Here is a 7,441-nt window from a genome sequence, read left to right on the forward strand (position 1 = left end):
CCTGTCAGGATACCATCACTATTATCTTTGGCTCGTGTATATCTAATTGTATAATTCAGTCACTGATGCACAGCCTCGTTCTTCCATCTTAAACATTTCTGTCTGTAAATGTTTCTTGCATCATACTTGAAGATCGCAGTGTTTTCTTTAACTTTGTAACACATGGATACGTTGGATTTCTAGATTTTTGGATGTGCACAAATATCGCAGCACCAACCTTTTCAAGCAGGTGGTTGAACAAATAAAAGAGAGAGGCTGCGTTCGCGTGGTCGAACAAGTCCGTCACCGGTGGAATACTTTTTTTATTTTGACACAAAATGGCAGTCGGCTCCAGAAGTGACACCTTTTCCATTTTTGATCATGATAAAAGACGTGAGTCCACATTATGCAGCGCTGCATGGAAACAGGAATATTAGCACAGCTTTCATTTAATCAGCCACGTGAACAGCTTCGTAGGAATATTGTCTTTTTTTGGAATAAAGGCCAAAACCGTCAAATTTTGTGAACGTAAACACAGTCGGTGTTAAAGTCATTGTGTGTCCATCCTCCACGTTCAGCTCCTCCCCTGAGACGACCTCGTGCTGCTCCAGTCTTTCATACTGAACACACAGTATGTTCTCAAAAACTCTGGGCCTCTTCATTACAACACATTGCCTGACCTTCATCTGAAAGATCTTCAGACCCTGGTAGTAAAAACTATATATTTGACTGTGTAACGACTCTTCACCACTTCACTTTGATTCATCTCCGAATCAATCAATTAGCTCCTTTTGGCCATTCAGCTCGGAGGAGAAAAGGCTGCAGAAGAGATTATTTATCTGCTGTCAGGACAGTCGTCAGGTGACGGGACGACAAACGGCGGCCGTGTGTACTCTGAGCGCCGAGCGGAGCCGGCTGGTTTGTCGGAGGCACAGCTCAGGGAAAAAGGTTAATAAGGACGCCTCCTCTTTACCGAGAGACAGCGCCGTCACTTTGCCAGCGAGGGAGCCTCGAACGGGTCTCTGCCACATGCAGCGCAGGAATATTTTAGAATATTAATTACACACTTAGTATGCTGTTGTCATATGGCTTTTATTAGTATTCCATCAACTCAATGAGGCGTGAAAGGGCCAGATGCTGCGTCCTCATCTATCCCACATATACTCTTGTCTTTTGTCAGTGATCAGAGCAGCGAGTGTCAGTCGACTCATCACTTCAGCGATCTGATGTCATGTATTTATTAATTGGACCAGTGAGTTTAAAAATGGAAATAACACTCAGGTCTGATCTACATTATCAGAGTGGGGCTGCATCATGTGGAGAGCTGTTGTCAGCACACACAGGAGTATAACTGAGGACTTGTGACCTGTATTAATTATCTGGAGCGTCAACCTGACATTATATATTCTGCACCTAACCACATCAATCTTACCTTAACTATTAACATTAAAAAGAAGAATACGGGGAAGTTTCCACCGTTCATCTCCACCCTCATTCAACCTAAAACAAGAGGGTTCTTCAAGAAATGGAGAATTATACAACCTGAAACAAAGAAAACGATTTTAAGCAAATCTTTTCCTCTTAGACAGAAAATGCATAAACAGAAAAACTAAGATTTCTTTGCACTATACCTGGGACAATTTCTGTTACAATCACTTTGAGTAATTCAGTCATATTCACCGTCTGGGCCCAATTTCAGCTGAAATATTTAAGTTCTACTAGATCTTCTTAATGTGAATCGTTACAATCGGGTTTAATTGCTACTTCAGATGTTTCTCAGCTGTGATGAAAAAAAGAACATGTGTAGCAGTCCCATTGTTTGAGACTTGCTATCTTTCTTTTGTTTTGGCTGATTTTCAAAATCCCTCTGGACTAACTGCAGTGGATTCAGATCACCTGTGTGCAGGTGGGGAGACTGACTCCTGATTGAGGAGTGGAAGCAGCTTGGGGCATTCCCCTCCCAGCCAATCACGGTGTGACGACGCCCTTTGGTGAAGGCTTAAAAGAGGTGGGGAATGACACCCAGGTGACTCTCACACTCATTCTGAATCTGTCCCTGACTCACTCTGAACCTCATCCCACTAGATTGGCAGCCAGAAACTCTGGTCTGTTTAGGCCCTATTGTGTTTTCTTGGCTGCTCCACATCATTCTAGTGAGGAAACTGTTTATTCTTGAAACCGAAGCCCCCATACACCTTCAGTTTTGACACATCACTGGGGCTTGTAGGAGCACATTTCACTTTAATTTTTCCCTGAAGAGGCATCTATTTATTGGTTTATTGTCCAAGTAGCTGACATTGGGCATCCCCTCTAGATTTACATGTTTTCTGTTTATATTTGTATGTAGGTTGGGCCGGCTTGTAAGCATTTTACTGCCAGTACCGCCGCACCACCAGTGTGGACCAGTTGTGTGATTTCAAGCAGCACTCGAGTTTGATCGGTCCACATATGCCGACTGCTTCCAGACATGTTGTCGCAGACAGTGGAAACAGCTGATCAGTCATGTTAGCTGAATGTTCGCTACGTCAGAGTTTATTTGGCAAATCATTTTGCGCATTAACTCTGATTCACAAAGACAAAAAAACCACCTCAAGCGAGCGTAAAAACTTTTTTGCAAATTCTTCAAAATGCTTTCTGGAAACACGGCTGCTGTCACATCGTCAGTGGGCTCTGTGTCAGTACCACAGCCTTGCCAGCTGCCTGAACAGTCCTGCGAATGTGCAACTCACAAGGTGAGAAGGAAGCGAGATGTCTCACTCCTTCGCTGCTTCCATCATCATCATCGCTCAAACCAAACGATGTGTCTAATTCAGAATGTCATTGATACAGACTTTTAACATCTTCTCATCTCATCTTCAGTCTGATGACCGACACATGGTAAACGGTAGAAATGGTGTAAAAAGCTTTGGTTCTTCCGGGTCTTTCTCCTTCAGTTGGTACTGTACTTCAGTGCAACATACTGGAAGGGAAAATGAACGCCTGGCCCATTCGGCGATCCAGCCATGAAGAAGTGTTTTTGTTTGTTTGGCTTTTCTTTGCTGTTTTTTTGTTGTCACATATTAAGATTCCCTGTGGAGTTAAATTCAGCCCTGTAGCTGTGAGGGTCTGCATCATGTTGCCTCGGGTCAGACGCCGACCCGAGCTCACTGCTGAGATAAATGCACATTGTTTATAAATGCTGATGTGACCAATCTCAAATCCTAAACTTAAAGATAACCATTTCCTGTCCATACCGAATTCATCCCAACTTTAACCATGCAGCTAACAGCTTTTTGTCCCCAGATGAACGTCCCCACAAAGTGAGTCACCGGTCTTAGGTCCCCATAATGTCCGAAAAACAGAACGCACACATAGAAGCCTCCATATATCAGCGGATGTTAGTCATTTCTGCAAAGATGAAGTTATGATTACAGCGTGAAGCACAACTATCCAGAGGTACTCGATGCTCTTTCTTTGTTGGATTGAAATGACGGTTTTAAGCTCCCCTCCTTCAGATCGCTGCTGCTGCTGCAGAATTAACTGCATTTTTGTTTCCAGCGTTCCTCCTTTGCTCTTTACATCTGAGTCACAGCACTTACTTTTTAATCGAGTTGGATGAGTAACTCTTCTTGATTCAACTTTAACTCTTTTTTTTTTTTATGTGACCATTTGGGACCTAAAAATGTGGTATTGTATTTATTTTGTGGAGAGAGGACGGTATTCTGTGGGATAAAGTTGTCTTTAAAAACTTCTTTCCACTATAAAAGATCTTCTTCTCATAAATTCACATTTTATTCTCAGAGGATGAAATGAAGAACATCTTTTTGGGACTTTGTGGCTTCCTCTTCCTGTTTAGCTGCGACTCTTTATTGATATTTATGTTGGTGTGTGGGTCACGTTTTATGTAATGACTTGTGTGTAGATGCCTGTTTGTGCGTTGACATCTTGTTTAATGGCTGTTTCCAAACTCATTTCCTGAGGTTGACTCGCTGATGTTCTCTGGCTGTGTAATCACGTATAAGAGGCATTCATTTACAAGGTTTTGTCCACTTCCTCACCGTGTCACTTAGTGATTTACCTCAGTGGAAGTGACTTTTACGACTGTGTTGGAGGTGAGAGTCAGTGAAGCACATGAGCTGAGGTCTTCAATAACATTATAACTCTCTTTTACTGCACTCCCGAGCTGCGAGCTGGTGGCCAGGAGCCAGGCGGGAGGAGCAGCGCCTCCGTTTCTCCTTCAACACTGTCAGTATCACCAGTCTGCTCGCCTCCTTCAGAAGAGCTGATAACCATCAGAAGCACCTTTTTTTTTTTTTTTTATCTGGTGCTTCACCTCCGATATCCACACTCTCACCACTTCTCCAAATAAATGAGAGGAAAGTGTTTGGATTGTGGCAGTTTCTTTAGTGAACATACAGGAGTGTGTTAGGAGCGACGATTTTATCACGAGACAAAGTTGGATCGGCTCGATTGTTAGTGTCCTGACTTTGCTGGTTTGAGCTTTTAAATTTAAACTGAATATCTTTTTTGGATTTGAGTTGAAGAAAAAAGTAATGTATTCATCTAAATCCAAAGATCGATTCACATATATATCATATAAACATTTCTTCACAAAACAGCTTTTGAAATAAAAAAAATAATCTCAAAACAACACCGACAATATTTAACTGAACTTTCTCCACCTTTTTTTGTTATGATGTTGTTTTGTTTGCTAATTTATCATCCTTTCCACTTCCACACACACACACACACACACACACACACACACACACACACACACACACACACACACACACACACAGTGGCGATGAGAGTCCCTCAGTTCATTAGACTTTAGATTGGAATCTGTGGTGGTGTTGGTTGTGGCGGCTGTACTTGGTCCCTGTTGGATCGGAGAGGAGGAAAATTGAAACCACAACCTTTGGACAAGCAGACATTTAGGGCCTTGTCAGAGTGAGATAGGGCTCCCCGGCCCTGCCAAACCCCGACGGCCGACTCCATCACTCTCGATATCCTCCATCTCACTCACAGCAGCTTCCCCTCTTAAACAAAGGCAGATGTGGGGAACAGATAGCTGCTCAGAGACTGCAGAGGAGACAGACTTCACCCTTCTTCTTCTCAAGGCAGGTTCAAACTGAGCACAGAGTAAATTCTTTCAGGTCACGACATTTCATACACAGTCAGAGGAAATATTCAAGTAGACGTAGCTTCACTCAGGAGGGCACGAAATGGTGAAATTTAAGAATATGTCAACAGACCAAGGTGTTCATGATGAAGTGGTACTGCTGAGTCTGAATGATCACACAAACACGGACACACACATCCAGCTGATAAACTGGCAAACAGAGACTAAAACGCCCTCCAGCATTCAGATTCATGCAAATAAGTTGAGGCACAAACTTGCTTTAAGATTTTTTAGGCCCATTTTCTTGTTGACAACCTGATCACTTATTTATCTCAAGACATTTTTCACATTTGCAACTAGATTAAGTTTAAACTATTTTATTATTCCAGGATTAACTTTATTTTTTTTGTTGCAACTTTACGTTTTTTTTTTTTTTTTTTAGGTTCAATTTAAAATGCTACGTCGTGACAATGCTGTGCTTATTCTCTGGTTTGGTTGAGGCACAAATACCACTTGGTCGGGTCGGGAAACATCATGTTTTGGCTTAAAATACTTGTTTTGGTCGCCACAAACACGGCTAGAAAATGGGTTAAAGACGTCACACTTACAAATTTTGAAACACAGACTCGACCTAAACTCAAGGTCTGGTAATAAACATGTAACGTGAACGTGATGAGACACGTTTCGTAGAGATGTTGATATGGCACATAGCTTATGATGCTGCATATGTGCGTATCTGTGGTTTGGAGAAATGTTTAATTTTTAAGTGCTGATTTTCTCCAATGAAGCACGACAACATATTATGAAGCTCAGGTAGTGTTGCTGGAGTTGCCTGCAGCTCAATGATTGTTTCCACTCGCATTTTTAATGTCTGCCAGCCAATCATGCACATTTTCCAAGTCCATGGTTAAAAACAACAGTGACAGTTTGGTGCCTGAAGGGAATGATACAAATATTATTACAAGAAAAGGATTACTAATCAGCTGAAGATAATCAGAAAATGAACTCTTTAAATACTGAAAATGATTTATATATTCCAAAATATCATCTCGTGGCAACATTTCAGTCAGCTGACAGAGATAATTAACACCTTCCAGTGGAGTCATCAGCTCATTGTGGTGCATATAGCTCCGCATCACCACACAAACACGGATGTACACAATGAAACACACACTGCACCGTCTCAACACCAAATCATCAAATTAAGATGATAATTGTTGTGAGGTGAATCATTACCATTTAAGGCTCTGGCTCCAGCACAGAGCCAGAGATCCAATTTAGTTACATTCCTGTTTCTGAGCTCAGTGACATTTTCGTGCGAGCTGCCAGCTGTTTCCATCAGTGTCACCGTAATGACATTAAACCAATGTGATTGCTGTGAGTAAATCCACATTACCGAACGTCATTTTTTACCGTCCTGACATCCTGTTCTGTGGGCTCGCGCTGTTTCAGTCCCTCCCGTCGTCGTCCTGCATCACTTTGCAGAGATTGGACGGTAAGTGGCAGGAGACGAATCGCGGCCTCAAAGAGCCTCGCTGTTCACCTCGAGGGACCTCGGTATGAACGACACGGCACGACAATGACGACCACACGAAGGTTAGACGTTCATCCGCATAAATCTAAACTGCTGCAATCACCGCTGTTACATAACTGCTACACAAACAACAACAGTCCTTATCAATCCTGCAGACACTGACGAATGGCATCATTATAGAGAATGAGCTGGAGTCAAATTACGAGGGAAAATAATCTTTATCTTATGATTAATTGAAAGTTATTGTCTGCTCTGCCTTCAGCTCGCCTCTCTCCTCAGGATGATCCAGCAAAGTTACTGTCCCATCTCTAAACGTCTACTTCACAGTGTATTTCATACTGTGAAGGTTTGGTTACAGCTGGCAGTGTGGAGTGTTGGAGTACAGGAATGAAGGTGGAACCACCGCCAACGCTTGAACCAGTTGTCCTTCTACATCCATGGTATTTAACAGTTAGGGAGGGTCTAATGAAAAGACAATATTGTGTTGCATCATGGGAAATGTAGTCTCCAGTGTTTTTGGGACTAAACGTCGGTCACTGCTGCTTTGATTTTAAATGTTTTGTTTTTAATCTGTTTCTTGTACTTCCTCCAACTCCATGTAAAGAACTAATCTGTTTGAATATCCCTTCTAACTTTTCTCTGTAGAACCATCTGTTCAGGATCATGATGTCTGATGATGTCATGATGTCTGATGATGTCATGATGTCTGATTTCACCTGTCGACTGTCGGATGGTTGAAGGCCACAAGTCTGAAACGAATACAAATTGTTTAATGTGTTTGAATGAAGCTGCGCCTCGTCTCTGCTGCAGGCTACAGGGTCCCG

The sequence above is a fragment of the Pagrus major genome, chromosome 11, assembly GCF_040436345.1.
Source record: "Pagrus major chromosome 11, Pma_NU_1.0".
Lineage (NCBI taxonomy): Eukaryota > Metazoa > Chordata > Actinopteri > Spariformes > Sparidae > Pagrus > Pagrus major.